Below are 14,664 nucleotides of genomic sequence, written 5' to 3'. Positions count from 1 at the left end.
AAAACATGTTTGCTGCCTCTCAGTATGGTTTACAAAGAAATCATATGTTCCAATTAATGCCCTGATTTACTGTACTCTAAATCAACTTGTTGATAAGGTTTCATACTGGAGCCTCCAAATAATCTCTTTCTCATAGTTCTGAACAACTTGTCTTTGGATATCAAAACAGACTCAGAATGACTTTGACATTTTGCCATATTCATTTAATAGGAGGAAGGGAATTCACCAGAAAACATTCTCTTCTGGGCATTAGAATGTGTCAAGATGTTGAAATATATTCCTGGCAGTGGGTAGGTGAGAGATCTGGTTCTCTAGTGAATACCTCTCAGAGTATGCAACTTTTTAAAAGATGTTTTTAATGGTTTTTTTTTAGAATATTTTTTAGGAGAGAAAAAAACAGGACCCCTATTATTTTTTATTTTTTATGTTTTAATTGTATTCTATTATTGACACCAGGAAACTCTCTTCACCACAAGCTTCAGACAAAGTTGTGGGTGAGCCAGGGTGTCAAAAGTTGAAGAGAACACAATGAACTGTGGAGGGCTAAGTGGAAACAGATATGTATAATAGAAAGCCTTTTAAAAGTGTCTGGTGGGGGTAATCTTTACATAGCCAGGACATTAAGGTATGTATATGAATCTATAAAAAGACATGTGAAACCTGCCATTGGGGTCGCTCTTTTCTTGTCCGCACCATGAGGTGAATGAGACATCATCGATTTTGCTGCCCATTCAGCTATTGACCAAAGAATACAATGGCTTGTTTCACAAAACATCCGGCGATGTACAGATCTGAACAGAACATTGACCATTTTAAGAGATACAAAGTGTAATTATATATGTGTAATACATGTGTAATATATATTGGGTGTTCAAAATAAACTACAATGAAAGTGCAGAACTGTGTGAAAATAAAAGGAGACTTGAAAATGCAAGAGCCAGGAAATATGAGCCAGTGCAAGAATAACTATCCTAACACTTCAGTTCCTATATATTCCTCTTTATTAGCTGTTCTCTGCTGTTCAAGGAAGGCCTCAGGATAATTATGTAGCATTTGGGAGCAAAGATACAACCAAGTAATCCGGCACTAGAGGCCAGGATGGAGAAGATCTCCACAGCCACTGTGTATTTCCCCTTAGTGCTCAGGTATGCTGGAACAAAGGACAACCAAACGCTGCAAAACACCAACATGCTGAAAGTGATGAACTTAGCTTCATTGAAACTGTCTGGCAACTTCCTGGCCAGGAAAGCCACAGTGAAGCTGATACTGGCAAGAAATCCCAAGTATCCCAGAACACAATAAAACATTGTGATGGATCCCTCATTGCATTCCACTATAATTTCTTCAGCTATAGTGTCCATGTCAAAATCTGGAAATGGAGGAGTGGTACTGAGCCATATAGCACAAATAATGGCTTGGATAAGGGAGCAGCTGAGAAGAACAGTATTGGCTAAACCTTTCCCCACCCATTTCCTCATTTTAGATCCTGGTTTGGTGGCCATGAAAGCCACAACCACAGTTATTGTTTTTGCCAATATGGTAGAAACAGCCACTGAGAAAATGATGGCAAAAGAAATTTGTCTTAAGTAGCACGTTACTGCATTGGGCCGACCAATGAACAGCAAGGCACAAAGGAAGCAGAGCAATAGGGAGACTAGCTGACAATATGTAAGTTCCCGATTGTTGGCTTTGACGATGGGAGTATTCTTGTGCTTGATGAAAATTCCTAGCACCAAAGCTGTGGTGAAAGATGAAGACAAACTGAAAAAAACTGAACAGATTCCCAAAGCTTCTGTGAAAGAGAGGAAGTTTGGTCACTTAGGGAGGCATTGATCTCTATTTCTGTTTGGAAATTGATCTTCTGGGCACTGGAAACAGTTATCTGTGTCTGAAAAACAGGGAAAAAAATCCTTCAATAGTTAGTAATTCCCATCCCAAAAGTTATTTTTTTAAAAAAAAAAAATATTCCTGAATCCATGACACCTGTTTCATCTCAGAAATACCATAGCAAACTCTAATGCAAAAATGTCAACTGAGAGTGACTCTGTAGATGGCAAACCTATGGCAAGGTCAGGCAGGATGTATCCAGTTTAGGATACAGTGGCTCTCTGGCTGTTTCCCTTTATTGCTCCCTTTATTTAGCATCCCTTTGGGGGGCAGAACCTGAGCCTTATGGTGAAGGGAGTTGTACAGCCCCTAAGCATATGCAGGTAAAGATAATTCACATCTTACACTTTGTATACTAATGTAATTGCAGCTTTGGATGGGGAATGGATGAATAAATAAATAAATAAATAAAGGGAAAGCGGAGACAAGTCACTCTCCCTTTATTTATTTTCCCCACCCCACCCACCCACAGCTGCAACCATAGGCTTACCTAACTTTGAGAAGGCAATGTGGGGGCTTTGGCAACATACCAGAGCCCTTGCGCTGTGTCCCCAAAACTGGGTAAGTGAGGCACTGGACTTTGAGAAGGAGGCATGAAGGCTCTAGAAGTGTGATAGATTCCTTGTGTCTCCTCTTCAAAACATGGTACCTCACTTACCAATCTAGGGGAAGGCAGGGGTGAGGTCTCTAAGACGCTGCCGCGCCTTCCCATAGACGGGTAAGCAGCACTCCACCTTGCAGGACATTCTTGGCTTTATTTATTTTTGTGTTTATGTGTGGACCACCACAACCAAACCCTCATATAAGAGGCAATATATATGTATAACAAAAACTCTACATCTTTTTCTCAAAGACAAGCAGACAACATGATCCACTAGTTGTCTGCTTAGTCTATTCTTAAGACCACTTCAACTTATAAATAAAAAAAGATTATTATTTTTTTTAAAGACCCTCCTAAGCTTCATGATGTTCACTGCTAATGTTGTAAATACCATTGTTCTTGAGCTGTAGATGATACATCAGAAATGCATGTGCCAAAAAGCTTGTTTGGGATATTTATTATCATTCCTCAGACTTATAAAATAATATTTATAAACTTGATTGAATGAAAAAGAAGCAAAATCAATCAATCACCACTACGATGGTTCTAATATTAATCAAATTCAAATCCTTTATTGCTTAGCTGGTGGAGGCATAATCAAATTGTACAACAGTACAGTGGTACCTCGGGTTAAGAACTTAATTCGTTCCAGAGGTCTGTTTTTAACCTGAAACGGTTCTGAACCTGAGGCGTGTTTTGCTAATGGGGCCTCCCGCTGCCACTGTGCTGCTGGCGCACAATTTCTGTTCTTATCCTGGGGCAGAGTTCTTAACCTGGAGCAAGCACTTCCTGGTTAGCGGAGTCTGTAACCCGAAGCATCTGTAACCTGAAACGTCTGTAACCCAAGGTACCACTGTACAGTAAAAAATGGAAATAAATCACTATATATTTGATGTATGAGGCTTATTTTGAAATACAGGGTTTTTGTTTTTGTTTGGATAACATACAGGGTTAAGAAGTTTGGTTGTTTATTCAATACATTTTTACTGTGTATAACAAATTAGCAATTTGTGTTCTCACTGGATCATCACCATTCTTTTGGGAGAGCCGAACCGGAGACAGAAGAAAAATGAAGAAAAAATTATGCTCACGAAACTGAACATATTGTTTCCTACCCTTTTGGTTTGAAATCTTCCCATCTGGACATGGTACACAATCATAGCAACAGAATGGCTTCCCCTCTTTCTCTTTTCTGCTGTATCCAGGAAGGCAATTTTCATTACACTTGGCAGTTGGCAGGATCTATCCACAAAAAGAGGAAAATAATTGTTCTTGTTTCTAATCAATAAATTAATACTATGGTGTTTTAAATTAATACTATGGTGTTGCTTATCATGGGCCATGAGGTTTCTAAGGCTCCAGTTCTATTTACAAATTCCTGAGACACCTTGAACTGAATGGGACATATATCTGAGTAGACATAGCTAAGTTTGCTTTGCAAAAAACCAGCTACTTTAAAGGAGCTGGTTTAAAGGAATGCTTCTGTACGGAACATAACGGCTTTGAAAAGAGTTACGATCTTATTATTGTTGTTAGTGCTCTTGACTGAGTTGCTCAGAAGCTGGGTGATTCTGAGCCTATATTAACTAAGCAAACCACACTTGACTGTCACATTTGGAGTAGATGCCATAGTCATGAATCTCAGTAGGTAAATTCCAAGAGGTTTTAACCAGAGATGTTATCCTACAGTGAAGGAACGTGAACCTAGTTCACTGAATTGTAAGCACTACTTTTGGCAAAACATTTTGAGACCTTTAAAATAAATTCCCTATGAGGAGGTTATTGACTTCATACTCAGTAACAATGGGACTCACATTTTGAAGAAACTTATCACATGCTGCATCACTATTAATAATCATCAGCATCCAAACAGTCCAATGAAAATACTCCACTGGTACAATTCTAAGGATCATTGAGTAGTGGCTCCTTTTGGAGCAAGTTATCCAAGAAATGACAGTAGATATTCCTCTCATTCAGTTATTCCTTAATGAAACACTATTATTTGAAAAATACTGGAAATGATACTACTTGTATCAATATAATTGCCTCCTGTTTTTGTAATTGGCCCAAATCTTTTCCCACTGAAACTGCTGCTAAAACAGAGAGGAAAAGCCCTGTGTTAGCAAGTAGTTTCAGTGCAAACAGCGTTGTGCACTTGACCAAGGCATGATCCCACTGCCCATCAGCCAACAGACAGTGTGGCTTGCTCAAGAAAAGGAACAACTGGTAGCTGACTTTACAATCTTAACTGTTCCTTTGTAGCCACATCAGTACCTGCCCCTGACCTGACATCACATCTGACATCAGGTGTAGAACAGGTGTGGCATCATTAGTGAGGAACGGCTTCATGGGTAAAATTAGGCCTGCAAGCTAGAGGTTTTCTGATCCTATAAATAGTGATAAAATAACAACAATAATATTAATTTCAATTAACAACAACAACAACAACAACAAAACTTTTTTATTTATACCCCGCCCTTCCTGATTTGAAAACCGGGCTCAGGGCGGCTAACAGCAAATATGAAACATTAATTAAAAGCGACTTTAAAAACAGCTTAAAAACAGCATAAAATACAACATACATATAGCATCCATGTCAATAAAATTCAAAAAATTCAGGGTCATTTTATGGGGGGAAACCCAGTTTGGTAAAGGTCAAGTAATCACCAGGGTTAACTGGCCAAGTTTGGTTCTGCTAGGGCAAGGAAGGAGACCAGGGAAGAGTTTAAATGTGGGGTCCCAAAAGGGTTTCTTCATAGGAAAAGGAAAGGGAGTAGAGGATCAGGCTAATTCAAACTGAAGACCAGGTGGAATAGCTCTGTCTTACAGGCCCTGCAGAAGGGGATCAAGTCCTGCAGGGCCCTAGTCTCATGGGACAGAGCATTCCACCAGGTCAGAGGCATCACTGAAAAAGCCCTGGCCCTGGTGGAGGATAATCTGGCTTCTTTAGGGCCCGGGACCTTTAGCTATTATTATTCATGGACCTTAGGGTCCTCTGCGGGACATACCAGGAGAGGTGGTCCCATAAGTATGTGGGTCCTAGGGCTTTAAAAGTCAGAACCAGCACCTTAAACCTGACCCGATACTCCACCGGGAGCCAGTACAGCTGCTAGAGCACTGGGTGAATATGCTCCCATGGCAAGGACCCCGTGAGGAGCCTCGCTGCAACATTCTGCACCCGCTGGAGTTTCTGGGACAGTTTCAAGGGCAGCCCCGCGTAGAGTGAGTTACAGTAGTCAAGCCTGGAGGTGACCGTCACATGGATCACTGTGGCTAGCTTGGGGAAAGGTAAGGGACCAACTGCTTGATATGGCAAAGATGGAAAAATGTCACCTTGACTGTTGCTGCAACCTGCACCTCCATAGAAAGGGAGGGGTCAAGGATCACACCCAAACTCTTAACCGAAGGCACTGGCACTAATTGAGCCCCTGCAAGAGAAGGGAGTTGGTCCCCCAACCCTATACCACCCCAACCCAGCCAGAGGACCTCTGTCTTCAAAGGATTTAATTTCAGTTGGCTCCCATGAAGCCATCCAGCCACAATCTCCAAGCATTAATAACATTTCCTTTATAAATCATTCTTCAGGTTCTCTCTCTCACAGTCATAACCAAGTATCTTTTTGCAAGAGAATGGGATACCAAAGACTATGCCCAACTAATATTTTTTCCTGTACCTGTATTTTTATCCTACCTGATTAAATGTGTTGTGCCATATGACAGCCCCTTCATTAATGGTGAATGTTTGACCGTGTGTTGTGTATGGATCCATCTCTCCCACTTTCACTCGTAAAAAAGATTGGTTTGGGAAGGTAACCCAATTTATAATATCAAATCCAGCTGCCAATTCACCATTCTCATTTAAAGAAACTGTGTCTCCAGCACCATTGTTGAATGAGGTACTCCTTAGGAGAGAATGAAGCTAGAATGAAAAGTGGCAAAGGCAAAAACAAAACATCAAATTTGCAGATGACACCAAAGTGGGAGGGGCAGCTAATGCTGCAGAAGGCAGAATCAGGTTTCAAAATGACCTTAACGGATTGGAGAACTGGACCCAAACTAACATAATGAATTTCTCCAAAAGGGGATGCTCTGCCTACCATACCCACCTCTCAGGGGGCAGAAACACAATCCACATCACCTAGAACCAAAGGAGGTGTGAACAGATGGAGAAGATCCTGTCTTCGCTGCAAAGTGATAGATTGCTTAATAAGAAACCAAAAAATCCTACTTTGCCCTAAAGTGACCACCCTAGCCACACTACAGGGAAGGTCAGTGAGTGCCTAAATGCACTCAGTTGCCCCCCCCCATGTTGTCATGCAATTTGTTCTTAAGGCAGATGGTTGTTGGGGCTTCAACCACAGGCTGCAAAGCATGCTGCGCAATGCAAGGTCAGAAGTGGAGTGGGAACTGGCTTAATAAAAGACCACCACTTTATTAAGTGGTTTTAAAAATTAGAGTTTTGCTCTGGGAACAGCTCTAAGGGTGCATTGTGGGAGCCAAACTATGTCAACCACAATGAAATGCAAGAAGGAAAGGGAAAGTTGCCATAATGTGTTCCTTTTTAAAAACCTGTTACAAAACAAGTATTTTTGTATTAAGAAAATGGAAAGGCCACTGATACCCAAAATTCTTAGGAATGTTCAGTGCCCAACCCAATGGGCCCACTGATTTAAGCTCTTCTTTTCTCACTCCCGCCTCCTCCAATGTCCATGAAAAAGTTATTAAACATTATTATACCACTTCATTTCAGAAATATTGTGAGAATAGCTCATTCACTTACAAAATCCATCCCATCCAGCATATCCCAAACATTATCCTCCACATTCATACACTTAAAATGTAACTTTACAGTGATGTGTCCCTAGACCAGGCATCCCTAAACTGCGGCCCTCCAGATGTTTTGGTCTGCAACTCCCATGATCCCTAGCTAACAGGACCAGTGGTTGGGGAAGATGGGAATTGTAGTCCAAAACATCTGGAGGGCTGAAGTTTGGGGATGCCTGCCCTAGACGATGCTTTCAGTGTCAACATGGCAATCTGATACGAGCTCTTTTTCTTATTCTCTCTTAACACATCTTTCTTCATTCATCAACCTATAGTAACATCCAGTTCCTGAATCTTCATTGATTAGCATCAATAACTTTGAGAGGGGAAATGAATTGATCTTCAACAGAATGATGACTTCTGCCGTGCTTTCAGGTGGCGAGTAAGGAAAGATTTCTGAGAACAGGATTGACCATTGTATTTAAGGAATAAGGAACATGGATCTGGATTTCCTGAATTGTGTGCCATCACACAACAAACTACATATTACAGGAGAGCTAGTTTTGATATGAAAATTACCTGCCAAGGTTGCACTTCTGGAAGATCCAATCTACTTCTGTCCAACATTGCTCTGTGTTTTTGCCTGGATGAGTACATTTTCTGTAAGCTATGTGCTATGGCATGAACTGCATTGTAGATGCTATAGCTTTGGCCAGTCATCCTTATTTCAAAGAGAGTCCCTGGGAGACTGTTCAGCTTCTCTTCACCAGTGCAAGTAACTGATCTCATCTCTTCCTCCTTAGAATCAGGAAATGAGCAGTTGAATGCTTGCTGCCAGAAGATCCTCAAAAAATCATTGTCTTCGGATGTCTTAGCATGCAAGACCTGAAGGAATTTTCTGAAACCCAAGTCTTCATTTGAGTGTATTGCAAGAGATAATGAACCATGAAACACCTGTATGTCAAAAGCCCTGTGCACCACGTCAGCTGAGAAATCCCACTGGGCTGTCGTTATCCACACTTTACCAATGGATGTCACTTTTATATCTTTCAGCATTGCATATATAAGCATTGTCCATGTCAAATATGTCATGACACCAGTATCTGCATTTACTACCAATACATTGACTTCAGAATTGGATAGATAACTGGCCTTCTCCAGCATAGAGTCAAGTGAACTCAACGTCTCTACAGCATGAGTTGTGGCTGGTATTTTTTCATTGAGGGCTGTGCAGATTCCATGCTTCAAAAGCATTGGCATTAAAGTCTGCAGGAATTTCTCTCCATTATTGTTCTCCATTGTGAGGATCCCAACCCATGTCCATTGGAAATGAAGCAGCAGCTTGACAATCCCTGCATACTGATACTCTTCATTGGGCACCATCCGGTAGAATGGAGGGAGCTGGCTTTTATCATCCATCTCTGGAGCATTCACACAGTAGGCAATCTAAGCCAAATAAAAATTGTACATTAATCAAATAATAATAATCATACAATGGCATTATGCAATTAGATTAATAATGTAACAACACCACATTTCTTTTCCTTCCTTGTTGCCAGACCTGCTCTCATTTTTGTATACACATTTTTAAATTCTTGAATTCATTCTGTAGTTTAATTGTACAGTACTAGATTATTTCAGTTCATTTTATGCTAAATGTCATACTTTCAGAAATTCATACTCTATCTTTTTGTTTGTGGCATGCATGTGAAATGTTGATTAGTTTGTTGCTGCCAGCAACTCCCACAGCTGGTTGCCAGCAATGTACAAAGACAAGGAAATGTTTCTTACCATCCACTTTTGATTCAGTATTTACAGAGAGAGGCTATAGAACCCAGCTAATAATAATAATAATAATAATAATAATAATAATAATAATAATAATAATAATAATAATTTATTTATACCTCACCCACCTGGCTGAGTTTCCCCAGCCACTCTGGGCGGCTTCCAATAAAAGGTTAAAAATACATTAAAACATGGATAATGGCATTGTCCCGAGTGAATCTCCACTCCCCCATCTCTTCCACATCCTCATTCGTCAATCACATCATATCTTCTACGGGTGCTGATAAGTGCCCTCTGCGTTTGAGCTCTTTGCTCTCCTACTTTCAAGGATCACTGGGTTCTGAGAGTGGGGGCTTCTGGAATGCTTTCTAAAGACACTGTCTGTCAGCTGTCACCCCTCTGGTGCTCCTCTTCCTCCTCCTCCTCTCCCATTATTTCCCAACTTTCCCCCTCGTCTGTCTCTGAGCTGTGACCTCCCTCAAACCCCTGTTGTAATTCTCAACTGTCTTTCTCCTCCCTGGAAGGTTCAAGCTGCCATGTCCCTGACAGTTTGCAGGTTTTCTATGTATCAAAAATTGTGACTCTCTACAATAAGAAGTAAGCACTTCATACACCTTCCCACATTGCCTTAGTTCCTAACACTACTTAGCAGTGAAAGCAGCAGTTATGCCACTAAGCTTGGCAAAACATTGAATATATGGACACATATGCTGCATATATGAAATTACATGGTAATAAATTGTCCCAAGGACAGTTTAAAGTGCTGGTGCTTACCATTACAGCCCTACATAGTTTAGATTAAGGATACCTGAGGGAGCATCTTCTAGCCCAGAGATAGGGAGTTTATGATCCTCCAGAATTGTTGCAATATAACTGCCATATCCCTATCTATTGACAAAGCTCAGTGGAGCTGATGGGAATTGGAGACCATCAACAATGGGGGGGGGGCACAGCTTGCCAATCAACCACTCAATGCAATAAGATCTTCCTCAGTGACCCTGCAACAGGTCCAAGAACCATCTGAAATGAAGCTATTTGTGAAGGATAAATGGTTCACTATCATATTTTATTTAGTGGATAAATATATGGTAATACAATCTATGGAAAGCTTATATGGTCAGGTGATTCTTTGTACCTGTGGAATCTTGTAGATGCCTAAAAGAGTAGTCATGTAAAAGGAAATTTCAAAGCTAAGTCCTCCGATGACAGCTATCATATTCTTTTGCTTAAAACATTTGAAGTTGGGAACAATTGTTTTCTGGCTGGAAAGAAGTTTCAAAGTATTCTGGTGGATCATTCTTGCATTTAGATAACTGTCATAAATGTGAAAGCCAAGGCTGACATTTAGTATGGTCTTCAGGTTTTTATTTATCTCATTCACTGCAAAAACCAGAGACAGGATATGCTGGTAGTTCTTAGACTTTGTCCTAAAGAAAAGAATTGTTTCATGTGTATTATTCTTGATAATAAAGGATCAACCATCTTTTTCAGAATAGGGATGGGTCATTTATTTATTCAGTGTGCCCATTGTGTTTTGGGCAAAAATGCATTTGACAAGACTTTATCCAAAAGGAAGAAGAAAAAGCAATAAATAACATTCTTTAAACAATGATATATATATATATATATATATATATATATATATATATATATATATATATATATATATATATATATATATAATGGAAATCCATATATATATGGAAATCTAAAAGCCGAACATTTAAAAGCTGTGGAACTCCCTCCCCACAGAAGTGTGTCTGGCACCTTCATTATACAGATTCTGGTGGATGCCAAAGTGCACCTCTTTACCCAATACTTTGGCTCCAATACTTTTGCCACCTCATGAGAAGAGACGACTCTCTGGAAAAGACCCTGATGCTGGGAAAGATTGAGGGCACAAGGAGAAGGGGACAACAGAGGAAAAGATGCTTGGACAGTGTTCTCGAAACTACGAACATGAGTTTGACCAAACTGTGGGAGGCAGTGGAAGACAGGAGTGCCTGGTGTGCTCTGGTCCATGGGGTCATGAAAAGTCGGACATGACTAAATGACTAAACAACAACAACACTTTGGCTTTTGATACCCGAGGTGTATATTTTTAGGACCCAACTTATTTTTGTTGCTGAAGATTGTTTTAAACTCTTTTAAATGTTGTGTTTTGCTATTATAACTCGCCCTGGGAGCTTTGGGTGAAGGGTGGGTAAATGATGATGATGTTAGCTGGTGTAAGTAAGTTAAGCAATGTTACACCAGTTTCAAACCCTGTGTAGCAGTGAGGCTGCTCCTGCTCTGCCTGGTAAAAGGAAAACAAGCTTTTAAAATATTGTTTCAGGCTGGTTACATAACTTAGCTGAAAGGGTTTAGAATCCAGGCTAAGTCCCTGGTCTTGCCATGGTAAAGCCCCAGGATGCCCCTTTTCTAGGACTTACACTGCCAGCTGTACCTGTGTTTAATGCCACGTAAAATCAGAAATCTCTCATTTTTATGATTTTGGGCTCATGAGCTGATCCTACCATTAGCTCACTAATATTAAGTCCTGAACAACCCCAGCTCAGCCAAAGATACAATGTCAGTGTAACTGGCTTATTCCATGTCAGGCAGGGCTTAGCTGATTGAACCAAGGCCATTGCAAGTATCCAAAAGAAGTGTTTTGGGAATATGGAGGAGGTAGGATTCCGGGGAGTGAAGAGGCTGGATCTTAGGTCCTTTCTGATTGGTCATATAACCTGGAAACCCAGCATAGAACCCTCTTTTAAAGGCTTGTTTTTGCACCACCAATTTTTAGCACAGCAGCAGCAACACCCCTGTTTGAATATTGTGGAACTTTATTCTGGCTTAATTAACATTGGTGTGCTTTGTGCCAGCTTTTTGTGCAAAGGGTTGGGTCCATTGTGGAACAACTGCAGATAAAGCATGGAATGCTATTGTGTGGTCAGGGTGGTCCTTCCCCTTACCTGGCCAGTCCCCTGGCAACGCCTCCCCAGGCAGGATAGGGCTTTTGACTGAGGTAGGCGGAGACCCCAGGTATCCTGCCTGGGGAGGGTGAAGCCAGTTCCTGAACTACCAGGAGCCGCACTGGGATCCAGGGGGCTATGCGTGACCACGCAAAAGTCGCCCCCCCCATTTGATGTGGGGAGCGGTCACTCCCTAAATCCCATTTGAGAATCTTTTGTCACATATTGATCACATATTGATAGAAAGAATATGCTTATCTCCCCGATAAATAGGGCACAAACACAACCATCAAATAAGAAGAAATAGGAATGGTGTGTAATGAAATTCAGTTTAACAATGTCACATGCAGAATGATACTTGGTATTTAAAAATATTCCAGCTATGCTAGAGTGCATTAATTTGAAAGGGAAAAAAACAAGGAAATATTTCAATGGTACCTTACTCAACATAAACCGAACAAAAGATGCAGTCAAAATATGTACTGTTGGAGATGTAAAAGAACTACTACAGATTTTATACATATTTTGGAACTGTGTTAAAACAATACATTTGGAGGCTACAATTCTGCATGATTATGTATTACCATCACCCCCCCCCCAAAAAAAGTCCTCCTTTGCATGCGTTCTGAAGTTATAAATCCTGATCTACAACTAGCAATAAACATTTTGACAATGGTATAACTATGTATAGCCCAGCAACGGAGAAACAAAGATCCCCCCCATAACTGTAGAATGGCTGAGGAAAACCTGGGATAATGTTATGGTGATAAAGCTGACATACAATAGAAATACTATAAAATATAATCTTCACAACAAGTTTTGTGGCTTGCCCATTCAATTTTGGAATAAAAATGTCAGATGACATAACCCCTTATTACTAATTTAAATTAATCCATCTATATGTAATGATACCTTCCTTTCTTTCGTCTCACCCTTCTAAAAACTTCTTCTATTATACCCTGCTTTTTAATTTCATATCAATGTATTATAATACTTAGAAGAAATAGGAAGGGATTGTGAAGGCCATTAAATAATATGATGTGAATGATGAAAATGTGGAATGTAGAATGATCATGAAGAATAAGAAAGCATTGTAAGCAAAAAAAATATCACAGAAATGTCAAGCACATTGTGTAAAGGAAAAACCATATGCAATTTAAATAAATCTGCTATTAAACCTAAAGACAAAAAAACCCCAACCCTGCTCTCTGATCATGTTGCTGCTTGTATAACATATGTGATTCTATTCAGCCTTACATAATTCCTTACATAAGTTCATCTGTCATCTTTGTTGATGGCTGGTTGTTGAATGGTATTTCATCAATGATGAAGGTGTTCAGTGTGGCAATCATGTCAATGTTTATATCCCCTTTCTTATAATACTGGTGTGGGATCAGGAATGGATCTATCATGGTGCACATAGGAGCTGGCGCCTTGCAGTCAATTTGAGGGAGACCCAAAATGAGAAGCAGAAAAGCAAATACCCCTATCATCTTGGGTGGATTCATCAAGCAGAATAACCGGAAATAATCTATTATCTGCTACCAGACTGGATACATCACTGAAGATCAGATGGGCAGCTGTAGCTCTGCCCATTCACCAACCAGCACACCAGCACTTAATAGGACTGGGTATTTTTTTTAATCAAATTTCAGACTGTGTTATTGATTGTGCTTGTGAGCTCCAGAAATCCATAGGAGGCTTGACTAGATGGATTATGTCCCTGAGTGGTAATTTGTGATAATTAAAGGTTCCAGACTAATCTCCCAAGAGTATTGCATTGTACAATACATGACTTGCATCAGAAGAAGAGAAGAAAATATGTTTGATATATCTCAGCAATCCTTACAATGCAATCCTGCCAGGCTACTACTACTACTACTACAGTCATACCTTGGAAGCTGAATGGAATCCATTCCAGATGTCTGTTCAATTTCCAAAACATTCAACTTCCAAGGCATGGCTTCTGATTGACTGCAGGAGCTTCCTGCAGTCAACTGGAAGCCACTGAAGCCCCATCAGACGTTCGGCTTCCAAAAGAATGTTCACAAACTGAAACACTCACTTCTGGATTTGCAGCGTTCGGGAGCCAAAACGTTCGACTGCTAAGGCGTTTGTCAATTAATTCATTAAATTTTTATACCACTATTCACTCGAGGATGACAGGGAGGCTTAAAGGAAAAGGTAAAGGGACCCCTGACCATTAGGTCCAGTCGTGACCGACTCTGGGGTTGCGGCACTCATCTCGCGTTATTGGCTGAGGGAGCCGGCGTACAGCTTCCAGGTCATGTGTATCTATTTGTACTTTGATGTGATTTCGAACTGCTAGGTTGGCAGGAGCTGGGACCGAGCAACAGGAGCTCGCCCCATTGCAGGGATTCAAACCACTTACCTTCTCATCGGCAAGCCCTAGGCTCAGTGGTTTAACCCACAGCGCCACTTGCGTCCCCACACAGGGAGGCTTACAATATAGCATATTACAATAAAGTGTTATACAGTGTGATTGTGGGTGAAATATATGTTTTAAATACCTGAAGGAGGAGGAGGAGAAACTCAAATCCACATCAAGTTCACCAGTAGCTCTGTTTATCTGACACCTCTTAGTTAAACATTGACTAGAGGAAGCAGAAATAGAAGAGCAAGTCTATTCCTGCCACTGAGTCCACCC

The 14,664-nt window shown here is 40.5% G+C and overlaps 1 pseudogene; it reads right to left on the bottom strand.

Moving 5' to 3' along the window:
- Positions 1-986: 986 nt before the first annotated feature.
- Positions 987-13,408, bottom strand: LOC118094748 (vomeronasal type-2 receptor 26-like; annotated as a pseudogene).
- Positions 13,409-14,664: the final 1,256 nt, after the last annotated feature.

The sequence above is a fragment of the Zootoca vivipara genome, chromosome 12 (genome assembly GCF_965207765.1).
Source record: "Zootoca vivipara chromosome 12, rZooViv2.hap1.1, whole genome shotgun sequence".
In the NCBI taxonomy this organism is placed as follows: Eukaryota; Metazoa; Chordata; class Lepidosauria; order Squamata; family Lacertidae; genus Zootoca; species Zootoca vivipara.
This window is presented reverse-complemented; position numbering and strand designations above follow the sequence as displayed.